The sequence below is a fragment of the Schistocerca cancellata genome, chromosome 4 (assembly GCF_023864275.1).
Source record: "Schistocerca cancellata isolate TAMUIC-IGC-003103 chromosome 4, iqSchCanc2.1, whole genome shotgun sequence".
NCBI lineage: Eukaryota > Metazoa > Arthropoda > Insecta > Orthoptera > Acrididae > Schistocerca > Schistocerca cancellata.
In genome coordinates this window covers 429548639-429562197 of record NC_064629.1, presented here as the reverse complement: position 1 = coordinate 429562197, position 13559 = coordinate 429548639, and the positions used below count along the sequence as shown (strand labels likewise).

At 33.4% G+C, this 13559-nt stretch overlaps 1 long non-coding RNA gene across 1 annotated transcript in view; it reads left to right on the top strand.

Moving 5' to 3' along the window:
• LOC126184883 (uncharacterized) overlaps positions 1 to 13149 on the top strand; it is a 45137-nt gene extending 31988 nt beyond the window's left edge. The window contains exon 2 of the long non-coding RNA XR_007536898.1: positions 12711 to 13149. This is a non-coding gene — a long non-coding RNA (uncharacterized LOC126184883). The remainder of the gene's footprint in view (positions 1 to 12710) is intronic.
• Positions 13150 to 13559: the final 410 nt, after the last annotated feature.

Here is a 13559-nt window from a genome sequence, read left to right as displayed (position 1 = left end):
TAGGTTCAATCGTCTCACAGACACTTAATGCTTTATTAAGATAGACTGCCGTCGTGATGTTTCTGTAGTAAGCTGAATTTAATTTGTATTAGTACAGTGAATATTTCAATTGCATTTTCCATTACTTTACTAAACGCAACAGTAATTATCAAAGAGAAATTAATCAGCAGCAGCATTTTCTTTCATGATATCTAAAACGATCTGACAATGCTAAAGTTGTTTACAAATTCTACGCCTGTAGAAACCTACTGGTTCTAACGATGTCATTAAACAAGAGTAGTTTTAAGAGTATTTCCGTCTAGAAATGAATTGCCTTGACAGTTGATCGATCAAGAGCGGGAAAGGTAAAATTTTACAAATATATGACGAGAGGGACAAGTGCTTCAGAGAGGACATCCCTATCAATACAAGTGCCTGAGAGACGACTTTTCTATCAGTGTCCTGGATTGTTTTGTTTCTCAAATCAACATAGTGCGTTATCATGCAGTAGCACAGGTGATGTAGTTTTGTTGCTCGATTTTCTTACACTCCGACCGAAAGGAATGCTCGATGAGTGACCTGATGACGTTCAATAATAGTCACTCCGTCGATTTTTGTTGTTTCGAATTAGAGCATGCAGTACTCCTACACCAGACTTCTGAACTTTGCCTGTTGAATGCAAATGTCGCATGATGGTTAAATGGTAATCTATCACATATATCAGTAGTCGAGACTTCCTTAACGTGGAAAATCATTCATGCCAGAACGATCTTTGTTGAAACACGAATATCTTTTTCTGGCGTATTTTTACCAAAAGCACTCGCTCCAAACACAGTTCAAATCTTTCTAGCTGCCTCCTCTGCATTCACCCCTCTGTTATACCAAAAGTAAACGTTGTGTTGCAGATGTTACACCTTTTTCCACTTGCGACTCAATTTTACAATGCTTAACTGTAGTTCATGATTTTCAAGTATGCAAAATCGAATGTTTAACTGCAAGATGATAACTAGAACTTCAAATTCGAAAATGACAGTTGATACATACACTGACAGCGTGGCGCCGCGTTCTCATGGGCGGCGCCGGATTTCAAGCGGCGGGTGGCGTCCGGCCGGTGGCCGGTAGCCGCTGCAGCGTGAGGAAACGCTCGAGCGTAAGCTGTTATGATCGCGGCGCAGCCACGAGCTGTCCTGCGGAGTTGTTTCTGGAATACTTGTCATTGCTGGTGGGTAGAATGTTGAGCGAATTATCTTCGATGCTCAATCAGAATCATAACTTTAGACCGAAATGTGGTAAAAAAAAAAAAAAGTTGGACACGAACAGGCAACCATAAGCTTAGAATGCATGACGATTACCATTTTTTCTTTTCTTTTTTTTCTTATTGTTCATTATTGATCGTTGTGTTTGGTCGTTGCGGACGTCGCAGGACATCCTGTTCAAGTTCGGTGGTTGATCCTTCCACTCAGTTTTTTTTATTACAGGGGCCAACCGGCTCTCTGACCGAACACGCTGAGCTACCGTGCCGGCTAGCACTAGACCACGGGCTCACACAATCCCAGAACATCTCGGAAGTAGACAACACTTCCTCCTAACGCTTCCGCATCTTACAGTGTTGCCAGATTGTGCAGATGGCCGGTCAGTTTTATTGGCTACGTTAAGTGAATAGACTCGGACTTAGTCTCTGTGGCAGGCGGCCGGCGGTCAGTTTTTATGTCTAAAGCTGTACGTCAATGTGTTTCATTCACGTATCTATGTGGCGCTAAAGTGTGGTTATGGATAATACGTATGCTCAGATTGCGAATGTAACATCATAAGTAAAGAGAGGGAAACGAATTAGGCGTCCTTCGTCTTCCGTAACATCAAATATATTTTAGTTATTCTATCGTAAATGAACTGTCCAGAAAATCATTCACCAGAAGTAAATAACTTCTTAGCAACATCAGATGATATTAACAGCTTTCCGGCGCGGGTTAGCCGTGCTTTCAACGGCGTCATATCGCGGATCGCACGGCTGCTTGCGCCGTCAGTTCGAATCCTTCCCCGGGCGTGGATGTGTGCTAAGTTAGGTTGGTTTAAGTAGTTCTAGGTCTAGGGGCTGATGACATAAGCAGTTTGGTCGCATAGTTCTTTGAGCCATTTTTTGACCCTTCACGTAAATTTTCTTTTCATAAACAGCCGTGTCTTTAGATTGCGTTGACATAGAAGCTCACTTTTTTACACCACCAAGGGACCGGTTACCACAAGAAGTGCGATATATTTCCGCTTATTATGTCTACCCGTTCTGGAGGTAAACGGGTTTTAAAGGTTGTGTAGACCGATAGACGGTCAAGAAAGTGAGACTTGTAGGGTTCCTTTTTTACCGGTTTAGGTGACGAAATCCTAACAACGAAAACAGCTACGGCAGGTACTGAAGATGAGGACTACATAAATAACACCCCCTACTCTTTATTCGAAATGTTCTAGTTGCAGTCGATACATCAGCATATTAATCGTAGCTACGCTTTCGATCCAAATCACGTTTACAGGAATGTAAATAGAATCCATTTGCCTATACACATGGTAGTTCACATCCCAGTATTAATGCTACCGCGTTTTAGAAGTGCGAACATTCCCATTGCTAGGTAGCTTAAGAAACACTTAGGCTAATCAACGTTTTGCGGCTGTGGCGAGTCTAGTGGAGAATTCGAAACAGTGTAGAATACATTTGGCAGCTGTGTAGCCGTTTATTTCCTGGGGTGGTGCAGAAATATCCTACTAAATTTACACTCTAATAGTAGTATTTTGCTGTTTCGATAAACATCCCGAATGGTTGTCACATAAGCGGTGACATAAAGGAAGAAAATTCATGTTTTTGAGTCCAGAAAGCTCTATGCAACAGAAACTGCAGATAATTTTGCCATTTTCATTGCGAAATTGGTGACTTATTCATGTCTGGGGTAGTAATAGAGGGCTGCATGGGTTGTCTGCTAGCGTAGTGAAAGGAAGGTCTAGTTTGTTTTCGGTTCTAATCTCGATGGAGGCAGGTAGAATATCAGTAAAGCAATTTTAAGAAATTCTCACGGCCCCAATACGTTTTATCGCTACCTTTATTCTGTACTGGCGCCCTGTGCATGTCAATATGACACTCTTGTAGAATTTCATACATGTTACTGCCTACTTTATCCGCTTCTGTCAATAATGGAATTGACTTAAGTGTGGCACTGAATGATTTTTAACTGAATTTCGTTATGAATCTTCACGCATTGTTAAATTTGCACACTTTCATGGTAGGTCAGCAACGGTAATCCAGTATGACTGGTCTGAACGTTGACACAGACCGTTTCGCGGCCGAAAGCGGATAATATTTTGCTAATTCGTGACGATCCGGCGTTCTTTGTATTACTAAAACAATTATGTTATCTCGATAAGTTGAAATTCATTTTTATTGGTACAGTTCATACCAATTAGCGTTTCTTCTTTCAGTTCTGTCTTATATTTACGTGTTGTATTTAACACACTAATCAGCATTAATATAGTCTTACAAATTATTGAAAACAGCCTAAAAAAGTTCAGATAGTTTGTCAATTTCACGCAAGTGCATAGTATGTTGGTAGCACTTCGTCGCCTAGCCGGTTATGCTGTGTAGCAGACTTTAAAGCCGTGCGGATCAGCATAACGAAAAGGCGAGGGGTCTCGCTCGTTTTGTCCACGACTGTACTTGAGGACAATATTATGGAAATGGAAGAGGATGTAGATGAAGATGAAATGGGAGATAAGATACTGCGTGAAGAGTTTGACAGAGCACTGAAAGACCTGAGTCAAAACAAGGCCCCGGGAGTAGACAACATTCCATTAGAACTACTGATGGCCTCAGGAGAGCCAGTCATGACAAAACTCTACCATCTGGTGAGCACGATGTATGAGACAGGCGAAATACCCTCAGACTTTAAGAAGAATATAATAATTCCAATCCCAAAGAAAGCAGGTGTTGACAGATGTGAAAATTACCGAACAATCAGTTTAATAAGCCACTGCTGCAAAATACTAACACGAATTCTTTACAGACGAGTGGAAAAACTAGTAGAAGCTGACCTCGGGGAAGATCAGTTTGGATTCCGTAGAAATACTGGAACACGTGAGGCAATACTGACCTTACGACTTATCTTGGAAGAAAGATTAAGAAAAGGCAAACCTACGTTTCTAGCATTTGTAGACTTAGAGAAAGCTTTTGACAATGTTGACTGGAATACTCTCTTTCAAATTCTGAAGGTGGCAGGGGTAAAATACAGGGAGCGAAAGCCTATTTACAATTTGTACAGAAACCAGATGGCAGTTATAAGAGTCGAGGGGCATGAAAGGGAAGCAGTGGTTGGGAAAGGAGTGAGACAGGGTTGTAGCCTCTCCCCGATGTTATTCAATCTGTATATTGAGCAAGCAGTAAAGGAAACAAAAGAAAAATTCGGAGTAGGTATTAAAATTCATGGAGAAGAAGTAAAAACTTTGAGGTTCGCCGATGACATTGTAATTCTGTCAGAGACAGCAAAGGACTTGGAAGAGCAGTTGAACGGAATGGACAGTGTCTTGAAAGGAGGATATAAGATGAACATCAACAAAAGCAAAACGAGGATAATGGAATGTAGTCAAATTAAGTCGGGTGATGCTGAGGGAATTAGATTAGGAAATGAGACACTTAAAGTAGTAAAGGAGTTTTGCTATTTAGGGAGTAAAATAACCGATGATGGTCGAAGTAGAGAGGATATAAAATGTAGACTGGCAATGGCAAGGAAAGCATTTCTCAAGAAGAGAAATTTGTTAACATCGAATATAGATTTGAGTGTCAGGAAGTCATTTCTGAAAGTATTTGTATGGAGTGTAGCCATGTATGGAAGTGAGACATGGACGATAACTAGTTTGGACAAGAAGAGAATAGAAGCTTTCGAAATGTGGTGCTACAGAAGAATGCTGAAGATAAGGTGGGTAGATCACGTAACTAATGAGGAGCTATTGAATAGGATTGGGGAGAAGAGAAGTTTGTGGCACAACTTGACTAAAAGAAGGGATCGGTTGGTAGGACATGTTCTGAGGCATCGAGGGATCACAAATTTAGCATTGGAGGGCAGCGTGGAGGGTAAAAATCGTAGAGGCAGACCAAGAGATCAATACACTAAGCAGATTCAGAAGGATGTAGGTTGCAGTAGGTACTGGGAGATGAAGAAGCTTGCACAGGATAGAGTAGCATGGAGAGCTGCATCAAACCAGTCTCAGGACTGAAGACCACAACAACAACAACAACAAAATTAATGTAGCCGAAAATATAATGAATAGGGAGAATCATATGAGAGGGGATATTTGAGGGATTTGGATTAAATTTCCCCATCAGAAGTAGTCGTTAATTTGCTATTTTTTGGTTTAAGAGACCATTACTTACTTTCAGTCATCTGATGTATTTCAAGGTGTACTAATTGTTTAGTTATTTTAGATTGACACTCTAATGTTATATATTTTAACTAACTCCTTAGATTATCTTAGATAATCACTTGATAAATAAGTTTACTGAAGTTCTTTCGATTACAATTGGTATGAATCTGTGGTTCGCTCCACAGATTTCTGAACATTGTCCAAAGAACAGTCCAGGTCGGTTTATTGTAAATGTTCCTTGGTTTAGTCGACCTGGCGTTGCGTCAATTTTAACCCCTAATGCAGGTACTGCTCATGAGTGTAGAACGTCTGATGCTCTTGTTAATATTCGTACTTCCGTATTTATTGGTAGAATTGTTCGGTTATCTACATCTAGGAGTCGAAATCCGTCATTTTCTAGGTCTTGTTCTGGTGTTATATAAGTGTCATATTCTACGTCTATAAAGTCTGAATATTCATATCTTCAGTATCATTGTCGTCCAATTGTTTTAATTGTGATTATTGCATCTACTGAATCATCAAGTAAATATAGTAGTCGTAATGATGGGAGTGCAATAAAATTAGTGTAATTGCTGGTAGTGCTGTTCAGATTGCTTCAATTAAATGTCCATGAAGTATGTTTCGGTTTGTATAGGCAATAAATAATATATAACTTAGAGCATAGCCTACAATTACTGTAATTAATAATAATACGACCATAGTATGATCATGGAAGAATGATAGTTGCTCCATTAAAGGGGAAGCTCCATCTTGAAGGGATAAATTTGATCATGTTGCCATTAATGAATTTTTCTAATAAAAGGTCAAACCTTTATTTGTAGAGCTTAAATCTACTGCACTAATCTGCCATATTAGAATCTTGAAATTAATGGTAGTTCTGAGTAGCTGTGTTCTGCAGGCGAGTTATTTTGTAGTCATTCTGTTGATCTTCTTATATTAGCTCTAAATATGATTGCTCGGTTTGTAACCATTCTTTCTCATATAATTACAATAAATATAATGATTCGTACAATAGAAATTGTAGACCCAATTCTTGACACTACATTTCATGATGTATATGCATCTGGATAATCTGAATATCGTCGTGGTATTCCTGCTAGTCCTAGGAAGTGTTGAGGGAAGAATGTTAAGTTTACCCCAATAAATATAATTGTAAATTGTATTTTTAATCATGTATTATTTTTAGTTAATCCTATAAATAATGGGTATCATTGAATAACACCTCCTATGATTGCAAATACTGCTCCTATGGATAATACATAATGGAAGTGGACTACTACATAATATGTACCATGTAATACAATGTCAAGTGATGAGTTTGCTAATACTAACCCTGTTAGCCCACCAATTGTGAATAGAAAAATAAATCCTAAAGCTCATAATAGTGGTGGATTGCATTTGAATTTAGTTCCATATAGTGTAGCTAATCATCTGAATACCTTAATTCCTGTAGGTACAGCAATAATTATTGTTGCTGATGTAAAGTAAGCTCGTGTGTCAACGTCTATTCCTACTGTAAATATGTGATGTGCTCATACAATAAATCCTATTAGTCCAATTGATAATATAGCATAAATTATACCTAGTGTTCCAAATTATTCAATTTTTCCTCTTTCTTGACATACAATGTGAGAGATAATTCCAAATCCTGGAAGAATTAAAATGTAAACTTCTGGGTGCCCAAAGAATCAAAATAAGTGTTGATATAGAATTGGGTCACCTCCTCCTGCAGGGTCAAAGAATGATGTATTTAAATTTCGATCTGTTAGTAGTATAGTAATAGCTCCTGCTAATACTGGAAGCGATAAAAGGAGGAGAAGGGCTGTAATAGCTACGGATCATGCAAATAAAGGTGTTTGATCTAGAGTTATACTTTCTGATCGTATATTAATTGCTGTTGTAATGAAGTTTACTGCACCAAGAATAGGTGATACACCTGCTAAGTGAAGTAAGAAAATAGCCAGGTCTACAGATGCCCCTCCATGTGCGATAGCTCCTGCAAGAGGGGGGTAAACTGTTCACCCTGTACCAGCACCGTTATCTACTATAGAAGATGTAAGAAGAAGGGTTAGTGAAGGCGGTACTAATCAAAAACTTATATTATTTATTCGTGGGAATGCTATATCTGGTGCACCAATTATTAATGGTATGAGCCAATCACCAAATCCACCAATTATAATAGGTATTACTATAAAAAAAACTATTACAAATGCGTGTGCTGTAATAATAACATTATAGATTTGGTCATCTCCAATTAGAGATCCTGGTTGGCCGAGTTCAGCACGAATAAGTACTCTTATTGATGTTCCTACTATTCCTGCTCACGCTCCAAATAAGAAGTATAAAGTACCAATATCCTTATGGTTTGTTGAGAATAATCATTTTTGCGGTAAGATGGCTGAATTTAAGGTGGTAGACTGTAAATCTACTTATGAGATGTTTCTCTCTTACCATGTTTTAGGCCTTATATTCAATTATGATTCTAGACTGCAATTCTAGAGGTGTGAAATTTTACTAAGGCCTAAAAGATTATTCTTTTAATTATAACTTTGAAGGTTATTAGTTTAGTTAACTTAAGTCCTTAGTATAATGAGATTAAGGTTGATGTTGAGATTAATCCTATTGTTGAAATTATTACTGTTATAGGGAGAATAATTCTTGATTTTTGAGACTTTATTTTTATAGATCATGAATTTTCTGTGTATGACATAATTAGGGCTGAGAATCTAATACGTATATAATAGTAAAGTGTAATTGTAGTTAATACAACTGTAATGGTTATAATAGTTGTTATGTTATTTTCTATTAATGATTGTATTACAATTCATTTTGGTAGAAATCCAAGGAATGGTGACAAACCACCTAGGGATAGAAGAGATAAAAATATTATGAATTTAATTTCAGTTTTTATATTTCTGGCTGAATAAATTTGGTTTATAAAGAATAGATTTATTTGCTTAAATAGTAAAACCATAATTAATCTTAATAGTGAGTAAATAATAAAGTATAGTTATCAGATGTTTTCTCTAACTGTTAGAGATTTAATTATTCACCCTAAATGTCTAATTGAGGAATATGCTAGAAGTTGTCGTAGAGATGTTTGATTTAAACCACCTATTGCCCCAATAATAATTCTTAGAATGATAATTGTTCAAACGAAAGTTCTTAGTTGAATACAATAAGATAACACCATTATTGGGGCAATTTTTTGTCATGTTATTAGTGTTAAACAGTTATTTCATCTTGAAGCCCCTATTACTTCTGGAAATCAGAAATGGAAAGGTGCAGCCCCGATTTTTAATAATAATCTAGATCTGATTATTATTGATGGAATAAATTATGTTTCTCATCCTATTGGATATTTTATTTGAATCAGCAAAATTTAAAATAATAGTATTGTCGATGCTATTGCTTGGACAATAAAGTATTTAATTGATGATTCATGTATTATTATATTTTTATTGCTTGTTAGTAGCGGAAGAAATGAAAGTAAGTTGATCTCAAGTCCTATTCAAACTCCAAATCAGAAGTTTGATGAAATTGACAGGATCGTTCCTATCATTAATGTTGATAGGAAGAGAAGTTTTGTAGAGTTGTTGGTCATTAAAAAGGAGAGGATTGATACCTCTATAAATGGGGTATGAACCCATTAGCTTGTTTAGCTTACCCTTTTACATTAAGGTGTATGATGCACGTTAGTTTTTGATACTAAAGGAGGTAGTTTAATTCTGTCTTATGTAATTTTTAATGAGGGTAATTTTATTTACTTGATTTACCCTATCAAGGTAACCCTTTAATCAGGCACTTCATTTATATTTAATATATAAATTAAAATTTTTTTAATTTCTTTATGTATTATTTTGGTTATTTCTAATTCATTTATCTCGGTTCGGATAATTTGAGTATATATTATATATAATAAATAATTTATATTAATATATTACATTTAATTAAATTTAAATACTTATAATGTTATTTTATTATTATTAAGTGATTATTTTAATACATTTATTTACCTAGGATTATAGCTACTTATGTTTTTAGCTTAAAATACGTTATTATATTATAAATTATATAATAATATGTAAATTAATGTTAAATATTATTATAATTCGATATAATAAATATAATTTATATTATTTAATATAAAATATTATATTAATATAGATAATTATGTTAATTATAATAATTTAATTATATATTTTTTCTATAATTAAATTATTTAACTAATTAATATTTAATTTACCTTAATATAAAGTTAATTTTATATTAATAACATATTACATTAATTTACATAATTGTATAAAATATATTTATTATATTATTTAATCTTTCTTTATTATTGGTATATTTATTGGTAGAATTGTTCGGTTATCTACATCTAGGAGTCGAAATCCGTCATTTCTAGGTCTTATTCTGGTGTTATATAAGTGTCAAATTCTACGTCTATAAAGTCTGAATATTCATATCTTCAGTATCATTGTCATCCAATTGTTTTAATTGTGATTATTCCATCTACTGAATCATCAAGTAAACATACTAGTCGTAATGATGGGAGTGCAATAAAAATTAGTGTATTTGCTGGTAGTGCTGTTCAGATTGTTTCAATTAAATGTCCGTGAAGTATGTTTCGGTTTGTATAGGCAATAAATAGTATATAACTTAGAGCGTAGCCTACAATTACTGTAATTAATAATAATACGACTATAGTATGATCATGGAAGAATGATAGTTGCTCCATTAATGGTGAAGCTCCATCTTGAAGGGATAAATCTGATCATGTTGCCATTAATGAATTTTTCTAATAAAAGGTCAAACCTTTATTTGTAGAGCTTAAATCTACTGCACTAATCTGCCATATTAGAATCTTGAAATTAATGGTAGTTCTGAGTAGCTGTGTTCTGCAGGCGGGTTATTTTGTAGTCATTCTGTTGATCTTCTTATATTAGCTCTAAATATGATTGCTCGGTTTGTAACCATTCTTTCTCATATAATTACAATAAATATAATGATTCGTACAATAGAAATTGTAGACCCAATTCTTGACACTACATTTCATGATGTATATGCATCTGGATAATCTGAATATCGTCGTGGTATTCCTGCTAGTCCTAGGAAGTGTTGAGGGAAGAATGTTAAGTTTACCCCAATAAATATAATTGTAAATTGTATTTTTAATCATGTATTATTTATAGTTAATCCTGTAAATAATGGGTATCATTGAATAACACCTCCTATGATTGCAAATACTGCTCCTATGGATAATACGTAAATGAAGTGGGCTACTACATAATATGTATCATGTAATACGATGTCAAGTGATGAGTTTGCTAATACTAACCCTGTTAGCCCACCAATTGTGAATAGAAAAATAAATCCTAAAGCTCATAATAGTGGTGGATTGAATTTGAATTTAGTTCCATATGGTGTAGCTAATCATCAGAATACCTTAATTCCTGTAGGTACAGCAATAATTATTGTTGCTGACGTAAAGTAAGCTCGTGTGTCAACGTCTATTCATACTGTAAATATGTGATGTGCTCATACAATAAGAAAGATTAAATAAGAAAGAATATAATACATTAATTGGTATACATGTTCCATATTAATCTTTATTTATATACAATAGAGAAGTCGTTGTGGTCATTCGAGGGTGCGTTTCTTTTTTTTTGTCACTATTTGTGTTTTTTTCTTTTTTTTCTTTAAATATTTGAATCTTTTATTCTTTCTTAATTTTATAAATTTTTGAATTTCTTATTTTGTTTCCAAAAGTTTTATTCTTGCTTACTTATTCACTTTTTCTTTGTATTATATGTAAGTTTTGTTAAAGTAAATGTTCTATTTTGCAGTAATTTGATTTAATTATCAAGTGATTTTGGATTTAGCAATTGATTTAGTATCGGCATAATTCGTGCCAGCAGCCGCGGTTATACGATTGATACAAGTGAATATTATTGGTTAAAACTGTTGTTTATATTTTTAGGGTTACAATGTAAATTTGTAAGGTGAAATGTTAAAATTTATTTATAGCTCTTTTTATGTATCTGTGAAATTTAAATAATAAACTAGGATTAGATACCCTATTATATTAAAAGTTAATTATATTTACCAGGGTACTATTAGTTAAGGTCATTAAACCCAAAGAATTTGGAGGTATCTCATTCCATTCAGAGGAACCTGCCCCGTGATTGATAATACACGATTTACTCTACTTAATTTATTTGTTTGTATATCTATATTATCAGAGAATCTTTTTAGAGTTATAATTCTCAAGATTTATAATTATAATATATTTCAGATCAAGGTGCAGCTTATAGTTAAGAGGAGGTGGGTTACAATAGATTTTTGTTTATAACGGATTTGATCGTGAAATACTATTAATGAAGGTGGATTTGATAGTAATTTAATTTATTTAATTTAACTGATATTGGCTCTGAGGTGTGTACACATCGCCCGTCGCTCTCATTATTGATTATTCTATTTTATTGTTTTAATTTAGCTTCAATTTAGATGAGATAAGTTGTAACATAGTAGATGTACTGGAAAGTGTATCTAGTAAGAGTTTCAAGATATAACTTATTAGTAAAGTGTTTCATTTACACTGAAAATTATTCTGTGCAAATCAGGATATCTTGATTATTTATTTTATTATATTTATTTTTTGTTTATTTAATTATTTAATAAAAATAATTTTGTCGAATTTTGTCCCAGTATACTTTCTAGAATTGATTTTTTAGATTATAGTTTATTGGTAATGTAATTGTTTTATGAAATATTATTTTAAATTTTTAAAAGTAGATTTTATTTATTGTACCTTTTGTATCAGGGCTTATCAAAATTTTAGTATTTACTGTACTTGTCTCGATTTGGGTTGTTTATAAATAATTTATAGTTAATGTATCATAATTATTATTAAATTATTTATAGAAATGAGATGTTAATCGTTTCCCAAGATATCTAGTTTCTTAAGAAAAAATTTAATTTTTTGAAGTTAATTGTTTTTATTTAATTTTTAAGTATAAATATTAACTTATTTATTCTTTAAGGGATAAGCTTTGAAGTTAATAACCTATAATTTGTTTTATAAAATATAACAGTAAGTTTTAAACCAGCTATCTCTAAGATTACGTTTTAGTTCATTATTTTTTATTTTGATTTTATAATTATTTTAGGTTTTTTATTAAGATTATTTATTTATTTTAAAATTTTTGTAATAATGATAGAATTAGTATATTTATTTGTATATAATTTTTACCTTGTGAATTTATTATAAGGAACTAGGCAAAATTGATTTCCACCTGTTTATCAAAAACATGTCCTCTTGAAAATACTTTGAGGTCTGGCCTGCTCACTGAGCAGATTTTTAAAGAGCCGCGGTATTTTGACTGTGCCAAGGTAGCATAATCATTAGTCTCTTAATTAGTGGATGGAATGAATAGCTTGACGAGAAATCAACTGTCTCTTAATAAATTTTTGTATTTAACTTTTGAGTCAAAAGGCTTAAATTTTTCTTTAGGACGAGAAGACCCTATAGAGCTTAACATTTTATTTTTATATAGTTTTTGTTTGTATTTCTATATTTAATGATGATGTTTTGTTGGGGTGACATGAAGAATAAATAAACTCTTCATTATTATATCATTTATTTATGTTTGTTGGTTTGATCCATAATTTATTATCATAAGATTAAGTTACCTTAGGGATAACAGCGTAATTGTTTTTGAGAGCTCATATCGACAAAGCAGATTGCGACCTCGATGTTGGATTAAGAAAAATTTTGGGTGCAGTAGCCCAATAATTAGGTCAGTTCGACCTTTAAATTCTTACATGATCTGAGTTCAGACCGGCGTGAGCCAGGTCGGTTTCTATCCTAAGATTATTAGTTCATATTAGTACGAAAGGACTATATGGTTGAAATATTTTTTATTTTATTGATTAATACTAATTAAATTACTATTTTGACAGATTAATGTGTTGAATTTAGAATTCATTTATGTAGATTTTTTCTACAAATAGTATTGATAATTTATGATTTATTTGTGTTTATTTTGAATTTTCTTTTATTAGTTATTTGTGTTTTAATTAGTGTTCCTTTTTTAACTTTATTAGAGCGTAAGGTTTTAGGTTACATCCAAATTCGAAAGGGCCCAAATAAAGTAGGTTTTGCAGGAATTCCTCAACCCTTT